General features: G+C 36.9%; 1 pseudogene; it reads left to right on the top strand.

Moving 5' to 3' along the window:
* The first annotated feature begins 2589 nt into the window (after positions 1 to 2589).
* Positions 2590 to 4216, top strand: LOC101566343 (annotated as a pseudogene).
* Positions 4217 to 6732: the final 2516 nt, after the last annotated feature.

Raw genomic sequence — 6732 nt, 5'->3', positions numbered from 1 at the left:
CTATCTCACATGTTAAACCAAGTGACCTACACAGTCTCCAATCCAGCATAGATGATTTTCTTATTTCAGTACTTGAGCAAAGAACTTCATTGGAGGTCTGAACAAAGACTTTCTACCCTCTATAAACAGAATTACCCAACACCCAAGAAAAGAATGAATATGATTAGTTCCTTCTGTTCTGCTGGGTAATTTTATTGCAACCTCAGAATGAAAACCAGGAAGCCAGAAGAAGAAAAGGAAGAATGCTTATAAGACATTCCTAAGCAATTCTTCTGAATGCGCTCATTTTATTTTGTTTTGTTTTATTAAATTTTTATTTTCAAAATTGGCAAAGTCACACATGCAAGCAAGAAATGTTGAAAAGACAAATTTTGGCTGACCAAAAAATCACCAGATTTTTATAATAAAACACCATTCTGCTGATTAACACATTCATCTACAATTTCCCCAAGTGAAATAGTATCCCAGTTGTTGCATGATAGTCCCAAGTCTGCTTTAAATTGTGGACAAACATCTTTTCAAGGAATAAAGCTTAGTTCCACATGACTTAGACACATTTGCCTCAGCACACAAGTAGAGTGGGAATTGCTTTCAAGATTTTGTTTGCACTGGCAACTGGATTTCTTTGTTTTTATTAGGCCTCCACATTAGGACAGCATATAAAGTAATTGCATACTCACAATTTTTGTTTTTAAAAAACATATGTTTTGAGTATGCTTCTCACAGAAGGAACACTTGTAGAAATGAAAGTGCTAGGTACCAAACTCATGTCTTTTAGAATTATCGTTGAGTGGTGTAAAGTAATTCCTCATAGGAATTGTGTAAGAAAGAAATACGTTTCACGATGTATATAATCTAAAACAAAGTAAGTGAATGGGATATTTTTCCCTAGCACCATTCCAATAAAGAATTATTTATTAACAATTTGAATTACTGTGCTCTTTATACTACTCGTCAACAATGTATATTCAAGTTATCTTAATCCCAAATCAAACCACCTTGCAGGGTAAAGCAGATTATTTTCTCTACCTCTTACCAAACTAGGGGTTAGCAAATTCATGATTAGCTTGCCCAGACTTTCCAATACCACACCCTTGACAGCAGGAAATAATTCTGATGATTCAAGACATGAAAGATGAAATACTTTGAAATCATTTTCAACACAATTCTTTAAGCAGGATTGTAACCATCAACTGTAGTCACAGCGATGAAACATTTGCTCTCAAAAAGAAAAAGAAAAAAATATAAATGACCTGATGAATTTAACCAATAAGGTTAGCAAACCCTTCCACCAGGAACATTCATATAGTTCTAATTAGTTACGCACCGAACATTTAAGGTACTTACAGCACTTTGATAGGTACAATAGGAAAATTTTTGAAGACTAAACATCATACTGTAAGAATATTTCAGCCTAGAGAGGAGGCAATAATAACACGTAAAAATAAAGGATGGTTTATCTAGGAAGCCATGATAATTTTTACACAGACTAAAATCAACAAGGTCTGGACTAGGAATAAAATTTTCATGTGGATAAAACTTGAAATGGAATTTAAGCTGAATAAAATTTAACTAGAAAAGGGGAAGGTGGGAGAACATTCAGAGGTAGGAAAAAAAATATCTAATAAGAAACAGGGATGTGGTGCTAGGTAGGGAAAACAGTCACGATAAAACAAATAGACGAGGATCATTAAGAATAAAGGAACGTGGTAGTAAGAATCAGACAGTATGTGGCAAATCAAGTAGAGGGTCTAAGAGTGGAGGACTGGAAGCCCAGACAGAGTACTTAGAGTCAGTACTACTCTAAGAAGCAAGAAGCCCCTTAGTTCAAGACAATTCAAACGCTTTCATGTGAATCATGGTGTGTGAACTGGAATTCTAGTTCTTCTACTTACTAGCCTGAACATCAACCTCCGCACCTCAATTTCATATCTAAAATATAAGCATCATTTTAGTGGCACAGGGTAAAGGTGAAGGAAAAATAAGTTGACACTTATAAGCTTAGAAAAATATTGCACTATATGGATGTACAATATAGGCACTATATAGATGTACTAAATAAATAGAAAGCACAGAAGATTTTACAAAAAATAAGAGTAGAACTGAGCCAGGCCTGATGTGGCACACGTGTAATCCTAACTATTCAGGAGGCTAAAGCAAAAGAATTGAAAGTTCTAGGCCACCGTTTAACAAAATGAATTTTAAAACATAAAGGAATGGGGTTCAATAATAAAGTGTTTGCCTTGTATGAGTGAGGCCCTGGGTTAAATTCCAAGCACTACAAATAAAAATAAAAATAAAAAATGTTTTAAAGTTACTGACACATACACAGTAGAAAATTTTCTGGGTCTATCATCTCTTCAGGTTTTTTTTGTTCTGCTCCAAGTAGAAGTCATGTGAGGAAAGTACCCTCTGTCTAAAAGTTAATGACTACTGAGTATAAAGCTATGTCAGAATCCCAAAGGCAATTGTGAAGACTAAGGAACAACCTACATCCTTGCAGTGATTTCAAAGCACACTTGCTGTTCTAAAGATGAAGAGGAGGGGTGCACACTGGGGTGACGCGGAGGCGTGGTGGTGTTGCAGACCATGTCCTTGGAAGTGACCAGGGCACCTGCAGGAATGGGGCTGACAGAGATGTATGTTTTGAATCAAGAGGGAAATGATGCTGTGGGAGATAGAACCAAGGAAAAACTACTTAACACAGATCTAAAGGTTTTGACAACAGTGAGAAAAGAACCATTCCCTGCCATTTACGTAGCTTCACAAAAAGAAAATGACAGGTGGGATGTTATTTCTAAATCACAGATGAAGAATGTTTAAAAGATGTGGCACAGGGAACAAATGAAGAATGAACCCCAGAAGAAGAAAGAGGCAGAAGATAGTTTGCAAAAAGAAAAAAAACCTGGAATAAGCCAGGAAGATATCCATTAAAAAGGATTCAAGTCTGCCAGAGCCCAAGTGTGTGAAGATTTGTGCATTAGAAGGATATAGAGGCCAAAGAGTAAAGGTGTTTGGCTGGGTCCATAGGCTGCACAGACAAGGAAAGAATTTGATGTTCCTGGTGTTGCAAGAGGGTACAGGTTACCATCAGTGTGTCTATTAGATGCTTTGTGTCAGTATTACAATGGAGTAGTCTTGTCTACCAAGAGTAGTGTTGCAGTACATGGAACATTAAATCTTACCCCAAAGGGCAAGCAGGATCCAGAGGCCCATGACCTGAGCTGTGACTTCTGGGAACTCACAGGACTGGCCCCTGCTGGAAGAGCTGATAACTTGATCAACAAAGAGTCCGATGTTGATGTCCAGCTCAACAGCAGGCACATGATGATTCTGGGAAAAAACATGTCTAAAATCCTAAGAGCACGCTCTGTGGTGACCAGGTACTTCCAAGACCACTTCTTTGATAACAGGTACTAGGAAGTTATGCCTCCAACATTAGTGCAAACACAGGTTGAAGGCAGCTCCACGCTCTTCAAGTTTAACTGTTCTGGAAAAAAAGGGATTTTTAACTCAATTTTCTCAGTTGTACCTGGAGACCTGCCATCCAGCCCTGGGAGATTTGTTTTGTATTGCACAATCATACAAGGCAGAACAGCCCAGAACACAAAGGCACCTGGCTGAGTACACTCACATGAAAGTAGAGTGCCCTTTCCTGACCTTTGAGGATCTCCTGAACTGGTTGGAGGACTTGTTTTGTGATGTTGTAGATAGAATCGCCCCCAACTGCCTTTCAAACAGATAAACTACACAGATGCTATTGTGTGGTTAAAAGAACACAATGTAAAGAAAAAAGATGGGACTTTCTATGAATTTGAAGATGATATCCCAGAAGCACCTGAGAGACAGATGACAGACACCATTAGTGAACCAATCTTGCTGTGTCAATTTCCTGTGGAGATCAAATCCTTCTATATGTAACGATGTCCTGAAGATCCCCGTCAACTGAATGAGTCAATGTGTTGATGCCCAGTGTTGGTGAGATTGTGGGCAGCTCCATGTGATCTGGGATAATGAAGAAATCCTGGCAGGTTATAAAAAGGAAGGTATTGATCCCACTCCCTACTACTGGTATACAGATCAGAGAAAATATGGTACATGTCCTCATGGAGGATACGGCTTGGACTTGGAGCAGTTCTTGACTTGGATCCTGAATAGATACCACATCTGAGATGTGTGCTTGTACCCTCGATTTATCCAGTGCTGCAAGCCATAGTTGGTTCCTCTCAAGGGTGAAGGAATATTATGAAAAGAATAGTCTTCTTCTTTAAAAAAATAAAAAAGGCCAAAAAAATTCTCTGTTTTGTTCTATTAGGATATAATTGTTTCATTTTCTCAGTCTTTCTCAGTTCCCACTATCATAAAAAGAAGTGCACATTGCTGAAACATCAAGTAACATTACATCATTATAAGACAAATTATGTGTTGCAGGGCTGGTGGAGCTCAGTCCTTATAGACACATTTTAGCATTTTATCCAGTTTTAGGTAATAACTATTGTTTACTATTCATTGTTAAATATACAACATAATTAGTTTTCTGTTATGGTCTGAAGCAATCAAGTAATTTAATCTTTCCTTTTAAATGTAACCAGAATTTTTTCACTTATATCGTATTATTGATAGGTTAAAACAGACACGTTGGGGAGAAATTGGTGAATATGGCATAAAAACCTGCTATTGTTAGAGAGCAGTTCATCAGTACATAACTGGTTTTGGTGCACACGCTCTTTTCAATTGGTCATTAGTCCTTTCTCAATTCACATAGCTTTTTTTAAATTCTGTCATATAAATCGATATGGAAGAACTTATAGAAGTAGAATTTCCTTAAAATTTGAAATGCACATAATTTGGTGGGGAGGCATATTTAGATGATTCATAGACTCTCTCTTAGCACTTGTTTAAGATAAAGGAGCAGAATGAACTTCCTATTTTCCTGGTGATTTTTAAGTAACTAAGAGTAAATATGTTCCAAATATATTTGCATAGCTTGTAGGTGGCTGGGACTCATCCTGCCATCTCCTCAGATCTGACCTTTTCTACCTCATGGGCTCCTCAAGGGCTTGTTGAATGGCTTCAGCCTAGATATGCTGAATTCCTTCCCCCAGTGCATGCTGTATATTCTTCATAGTCTGTATCCCCAGCAATCAATAAATTAACAGCGGTTAAAAAAAAAGATGAAGAAGAGGCTTAGGTGAATAATCAAAATACACTAGGATCCCCTGATCATTGAAATAAATTCTCACACATTTTCTCTCAATTCTACACAATCTATCAGCTATCACCATGGAAGTTATGGAATCTCTGAGATATCATAATTTCCCTTTTAAAAAAGAAGAAAACTTAACAGCTTAGAAAGTATACTTGTCTAAGCTGGCTTCCAAGATAGTCCTCACATTCCTTGGAGCAGAGTGAAAAAGATTCTCTTACTGCCCTCCATTTCACTAAACTGAAATTTGCATCAGAGGTAAGGGGTCACTTCTGCCATGTCCTATTCCCAAGCTCTCATCTTTAGCCATTCTGAAGCTTTATCTTGTTTCTCTGGAGTCTTCAGTGTATACTCTACAATTTCACTTCTGAGGAAATTACCTTATGGACAGCGTTGGAATGTTGTAGTTTTTGTCATATACTTGAACAAAAAGTCAACATTGCAAAGGACTTTTTCATACTGGAGAAGCCTAGCCTCCATTGGATTCTTCTGTACTGGCAATTTCATTTGGAACTCCTTTAGAACATCAGAATTAAACAGACATGCCCTGTTATGCTGTGTAGGCAAATTTCATGTTTGAGTGTCATGAAACTTTTCTTGGCCAGATGAGGACTCACTTGGAGAAGCTGAAGGCAAAATATTTAGTGGGAAACATATAAGCTTTGGTTTCAGATGGATGTGGAATTCAATTCAATTTGAAATCCTTATGCTTAGCTCATTATTGATATGTGATCTTAGTCAAGGCATTTGACCTCTCTGAGTTTTAGTTTTCAGTAGTACCTATTGTTTGATATTATAGGAAGGAATAAATGGGATTCAGAGTTAGAGATGTATAGTTATAGACACATGTATGCCAAATAAATTGACACAGCTATTTTAGTTACCCTAAAACTCATTATTTGCATAAGTTAAATAAAGGATGATCAATGCTCATCTGTAGAAAATCTCTAAGTAAATCAATTCCAGTTTCACTTGTTATGGGTTAGGCACTGGATATCTGGAGCTGTGTGACAATATGATCATTGGTCAAGTTCCCTCCACTCTCTACTGTACTGAAAAAATATTGTGGAACCAGAAATTCTTTACATGTAGCTCCTTTGTTAATTAATTTAAGTGAAACATTCAGGTAACATCCAGGCATTCTTTCAAAGAATAAAAATAAAGTTGGGATAGGAAGGTAGAGGAGGGGTGTAGAGTGGTAGAAAGTATCATACATATCCTGCCTAATTCACGGAGATCTACTGCCAATAAAATAGGAAGTAGAATTGGAGCCATATTAATTTCAAGGGGCTGTTGAAATGCCAGCAACCATTAGGTTTAAAATACATCTTCTGTTGGTTCTCTGTTGTATACATTTTTGTGAGGTTTTTTTCTTTCCTCTTTATTTTTTTAATAATTTTATTGAGAAACAAATAGCAATGACACAGTTTCAAAACTGATTAGTAGGACAGTTTCAATATTTAATACATTCCATATTGTTGTTTTAGTGGCTTTCATTGTACAAGATGCAGACATAATATCCTGTC

The sequence above is a fragment of the Octodon degus genome, unplaced genomic scaffold (genome assembly GCF_000260255.1).
Source record: "Octodon degus isolate 3935 unplaced genomic scaffold, OctDeg1.0 scaffold00007, whole genome shotgun sequence".
Taxonomy (NCBI): Eukaryota; Metazoa; Chordata; class Mammalia; order Rodentia; family Octodontidae; genus Octodon; species Octodon degus.
Note: the sequence above shows the minus strand (reverse complement) of the source record. Positions and strands in the feature narration are given on the sequence as shown.